Genomic DNA, 6,392 nt, shown 5'->3' with positions numbered 1-6,392 from the left:
CATATTTATAAGGGAGAAGAGTGGGACAGAGCAGAGAGTGAGAGAGAAAAGAGGAAGAGAGACAGTGAGAGTGAGGAACGGGAAGAGAGTGGCTGCATTGCCTAAATTAAAAGACTCAAGTTCAAACTGGATTTCCTTTCAGCGGAGCATGTAGGCCACACCGTGTTTGGATGCTCAGTCATAGATGCATATCACATGCATGCACAGACACAGACGGACAGGGGCAATTCCACACAAAACTGTCACATCCATAACGCCAACACAATGCCATGGTATGGTATGATGTGATAAACAAGGAGCAAGTTTAAATCCAAACAGTATTTATTTTTTTCCTTTTAATGATTTTCAGAACAAGCATCTATTTAACTTTCAGTTACAGATATCACACCAATGTAAATTATAAGGTAACACAGTTTTTCATCACTCCTTCACACACTATAGACACACTAATGATACTTAAAGAGTTCCCCTTATGACTCAACAGGACACCATATACACAGTATCTGCATCTGTACAGTATCATCATCTGTACTATCTGTACAGTGCAGTATCATCATTAATTTACAGTTTCATACATAAATGGAAATACTTCATATTTTTTAGGAAAATCAGGGTCAATATTCAACAAGGTACAATCAATAATCAATAACAGAGATTAAAAAGAACAGAGAAAAATAGGATATTTATCTAATCTCTTACACTAATAATTAGCAGAGCACTAATGCATATCTCAATCTATTTCAATCTTCTGCACTTTTACTGTTGCATGTATGCAGAAGGCCTTTGTACCACAAAGGAACCAGAAGGAAGTGCAGCATAACACTATTGCTGTACAACATTTTCTTATAAAAGTTGTACATTGGTTTCCTCAGATGTTGCATTCTGTGGTCCTGCTATGAATAAGTATTAATATTAGTGAGTTTAGTTATGCAATAGTATTTCTGTAACACAGACGGAATTGATATATTATCAATATATATATTGATATATTATGTCGTATTGTATACGACACTGTGTAATAGGACAACAAGTGACCAAGTGATTCAAAAGCATTATTTATCCTTTCTAACATTATCTTATCAACAATCACATTTTGTTATTGTAGTTAAATAATTTTAAAGTAGGCCTACTGCATTCTGTAACCATTTACCTGCCTGATTTCCTCTCAAGGTGAACATGATAACCACCAAGGTCATGGTGATGAGAACAAGTCCAGTGAATCCTGCAAACAACTGGTAAGAGAGAGTCACTGGGGGCGTTTGTGGCTCTAAATCTGTGAATAGAGAATTGAAACAAATAGAAATAGCAAAGTCATTATTCAGTACTGTATCCAAAATCTTCAAGGACATATTAAAATATCTTCACTTCTCCCTTCTGTCAGTGCCCAGGCTGCCTCCATCTCATGCAGTATAAGGTGGAAAAATACTGTATACATACTGTATACAAAATACATTCACAAACTTTGCTGCAGTTTGTATTAATTTGAATTAGATTCCTAGGCCTGAAGGATTTAAAGATCTCCTTTCTGGGAGATTCAGGCCTCTCTTGCCTCTTGGCTCTTGTTCTGAGGAGGCCATTTCCTCTTTTGGTGTCTCTCTCTCTCGCTCGCTCACTCTCTCTCTCTCTCACTCTTATCTATTTTGGTTTCTAACTTGTTTTAGGATTATTTGGTTATCTCATGGTTTATGTTTTATTTTGTTATGCAAGTTTACTCTGTTCAACTGCCAACTAACTTGTTGTAGTGTTACAGTAACTACCTGGTTATACCTTGCATTCAGTGTAACTGACATTGGTTCCATTAAGTTGGGTTGCTGTTTAATAAACTGCTCATTCATCCAGCATTTATATATCTCTCCTCATGTGCTATGCCATTATTGTGCCACTAGCTAGCTGATAAACTACATGCAGTGTTTCCCACATAATTGAATTCTATTTGTGGTGGTAGGTTTGCAGAATTAACTTGAATGCAACAGTTTTTAACAAATTAGCGCAGCATGGTTATGATGCTAACCAGATTTAAGCACAATTTAGTACGACCTGGAAAATCATTATGTGGTGGTCAGATTAATCATAGTTTCTCACAATATTTGCCACTGATGCATTGTTCTGTTCGAAGACATAACCTTCACAGCCAATGCAATTATTTTCCTAAGGCGCTCAGGATGCCTTAATTGTTTAAAACATAATAAGCCATAACTCACCGTAATGTGTGCAAAGTGTGTACTCCTCACTCCTAAGAGTTTCTCCAAGTATTTTAAGTACACAGGTGATAGAAACAGGTGGAATCACAGTTATATTAAATAAACTAGCTTTGACTGAGATGAGGTGTGGGTCAGTAATGGTAATATTTGTTCCTCCCGTAACGGTCAAGAAGAAATTACCTCTTTGGTTCCCCTTGTGGACACATCCAACCACAAAACTGTCATCACTGTCCATCCATCTGGCCACCCAGACATGAGGTATTGAGTAGTCTGAAATAGACGAGGGAAGTGGTTTGACACTTTCAGAGCTGTTTAACAGTTTGAGCTGTGCAGTCAACGTACTGCAGGCTACATAGTGTATTGTTTCTCCTTTGTTAAAGAAGCGGAATCAGAGATTAACAGAGCATTTCTAAATATCTTAAATTTACACAGAAGAGAGAGAGCAAGAGAAAAACAATCATGTTGAAGGGAAAAGTATACACCCACTGCAGGTCTTCCCGTCACTGCAGTCGGGATCACCATCACAGACCCAATTTTGACGAATGTAGTTTCCATCTGCACACTGATACTCAGTATCATTGCAGACAGCACTGCCTGAAATAGGTCCGAGAGGTCAGAAGGGGCTGGCTAGATCTAAGCCTGGCTTTTAGCATAATCTTTTTCACAACAGGTAACCTTAAAAGGTTTTATCCAATGGAAATGTTGTGTGTATGCCTACAGTTTGGCCAACCAACAAACTAGCCAATCTGTTTGTAAATTAGCCGAAGTAATCGCTCCCTTAAGTAGATAGACCTATTGATCAATCACTCAGTAGTATTTAAGGGAAGCTGTCATGTAAGCAACTCAAATATGTAAATGCTATACAGAATAACACAGACTTAGCACTTATATTTCACATACATTTCAGAAAAAATATTGAGCATTACAATCTGAATATTAGTAATTTGTGCTGTAAATCAGATATTTAACTTACTTGAACTGATGAGTTTAAATACCTTTAAAAAAGAACAATAAAAATGTTTACGTTTTTTGTCTAGTCCATAAAAACTAAGGGCCATTCATGCACCTCAGTTCACCATCATTATCCTTATGACCTCAACAGCAGTCGTGACAAGTTGAAGATGAAAAGGAAACAAGATATTTGGACCCTTGGTTTTGGCTTCTCTATGTAGCTTGTATATTCTTTACCTTTCATGATCTGCTCCTGTCTTTCTTATTTGAAGTAAATAGAGGGGAGCTGTGGTGCAAGTGGGACACAGCATCGTCATATACGGATTATACCCACGAGGACCCTGGTTCGATTCTGACCAATCATTTCCCAATCCCACCCCTATCTCTCACTCCCATTCAATTGACCTGTCGCTAAGCCCCGCCCTCCATTGTTACCGTGTGAAAACTCGGACAAACAAACCAGACTTAATTAGAAATACATTGTGGACAATGGCAGCTGACAGTATATGAAAGCAGGCTTTGAGGACGTTTTGGTCGAAAAAGGATTTACTTTCCTCCAGAAGCTATCAAAAGGGACTTAATTATGCTATGGAGGGGTGTATTCAAAACTTTAGAATACAAAGTGACAAGCAGTTGTGGCGAGTAGCCGTGCAAATAGGGTTGCCACCTGTCACCTGATTTTCCTGATTGTCCAGGATTTTCATGGTCTGTCCAGGAAAATAAAAATAAAAATCCTGGACACTGAATGTCCCGGATTTTTGTACATGATGCGCAAAATGTGTATTTCAGTTTAATTGAAGCGTGCCTACGTCCATAAACGTATGCACAGCCTTATTGGCTCTACAAAACTGACGTAGCATAAAATGGGGTGGTGGTGGTGGGGGCACGCACCGTGAGGTTCATTAGAAATGGTAAGGTGGAGACGGAGAGTGTGTGGGACAAGGAGAGACAGAGAAAGGAAAGTTTATTCCACATAAGCAAAAAAGCAGAACCTAATTATGTATTCCCCCTTTTTTCTCAATCAGGGCCGTTTCAAGGAATTTGGGGGCCCCAAGCAAAATGGACATGGAGCCCCCCCCCACCGCACGCAAAGCCTACAGGAACCACCACATAGCCATAAAGTTTAAGTTCACCCACAGTTTATATAAATACTACATTTTGACAGTGCAATACTGCAATTGCATATACTGTGCATTAGTTTTGAACATTTGCAAAAACACCACCGTACCATAAAATCCAATATAAATGTAAAAAAGTGCACAATAACTAAATCCAACATACTTAAACACACACACACACTCACATTAAAATTTTTCAGTTCTCACAAAGTGAGAAAATAAAACACTGCCATCTTATGCAGAAAAAGGATGCATTGTTCAAACTATAAAGAGTGCAGGTTGTATAGCAATTTAAAAAGCCAACATAAATACAAGTACACACACACACACACACACACATAAGATTAACCTTTCAGGTAGGGGTCGACCAATTATCGGCCTGGCCAATTATTAGGGCCGATATTTAGCATTTTTATAATAATCGGTATCGGTAATTTTTTCCACCGATAAGCCGATATTGAAATGGATAAAGAATGAAACGCGCTACTTTGTCTGTAAAGCGTCTCTCCCTCCCTGCATTTGCTACTCTGTGGTCGAGAGCATTGTCCCGCCCACTACATCGTCTGATTTGTTAGTTAGCACGAATGCAGCCAATCAGGATCGAAGACTGAACACAGAGAAAGTTTAGGATTCTCACTGAGGCAGACTGTAGACTGGGCTTCAGCTGTACGGAGCTATTTTTTGAAGGTAAGGAAGGTAGTCTTGCTGAAGTTGCAATGAATCACAATCATCTACACTGAAGTTACAAAAACACCACTTTGTAAGCTATTGTCTCTTTGATCCGGATCAATAAGTAAAGCACCCACTTCCTTCATTTAGCGAATTCCCGATTGATGCACGTTAGTGGTGTGCTGTTTACTAGTCAGCCTACAAACTCGGGTGATGCGCGTCGGGAGTTCTCTGCCTCCCTCGTCCGTTAATTGTGAATAACGGGACACCTCGATGGACATAGTACAAACAAGTCCTAAATTATGCGATAGCGAACGTCAAAAAGTCTAATTGCTCCTTTTTGAAACGGACTGTCAGAAAAGACTACATGCACCCAGGGCCAGCCGTAATTTAATCCGACCTGAACTAAATCGCGTCCTGAGCTGGCTAATAACGTGGCTTTTAGGCTCTCAAAAGTGTAGCTTATAGCCTACACATGAACACACATTTACATAGCCTAAGAACTATTTAAAAACTGTTTTGTTAAACTATTCAACCGTAACACTTGCCATCACGCATGCACCTCTTCCTCTCCTTCTCACTCTCTCATGCACTCACACACACGATGGCAAAGCATCCTCTTTGTGACAGGTCCCTTAACAAGCACATAGCCCATTGTGTAGGCCTACTCTATGAAAATAATTGCTATCACTCAGCTCTTGGATTAACATGATAGGCCTACACAGGATATACACTTGCAAGTGATGCAAGTTGATAGACAATTGTGTATCAAAAGAAGAAAGAAAAGTTTGGTTAATTAAATGCTTTTGAAATTTTTGCAGCATATCGCCTTTACTATCTACCCCCCTTTTTGACAAATGACATATCGGTTATCGGCCTCCTGTTTTGGTAATAATTGATATCGGTATCGGCCCTTAAAAAACCATATCGGTCGATCCCTACTTTCAGGCCATCTTCATCAGTGGAGGTATCCTTAGGAAGAGCCTGAGGGCTGAGAAATTTAAGCAAAGCACCTTGAGGGAGAAAGAAAGCATTTCCATATTTTGATATTTAGAAGGAATGCAGCTGCTTTCACAACTACCAATGCTTACTGTAAAAACATCCCAAGCTAATGTTATACATTGACCTAGGCCTACTTGTAGCTTAACATAGCATTTAAGCATTCTGCTGTTTGAGAATTATTGATGCTTTAAAGACAGTAAACAGCTGGCGTGCATGACTACTAGACATGAATGTTCCAGTCTGCTTTGATGCACGGAATTTATTTATTATTTATTTATAGTGGTTTTCCTAACCCCCATTTGGTAAATAGATTATCACGGTCGAATAGTTAGTATAGCAGAGAAGCTATGCCACTTTCATCAAAACCTATTACAAAGCTATAGCAATGTTATGTCATTAAATACGATAAACAGTGATTCTGGAACAGATCTGCGTCTTCCTTATCCCGTTA

The sequence above is a fragment of the Alosa sapidissima genome, chromosome 7 (genome assembly GCF_018492685.1).
Source record: "Alosa sapidissima isolate fAloSap1 chromosome 7, fAloSap1.pri, whole genome shotgun sequence".
NCBI lineage: Eukaryota > Metazoa > Chordata > Actinopteri > Clupeiformes > Clupeidae > Alosa > Alosa sapidissima.
This window is presented reverse-complemented; position numbering follows the sequence as displayed.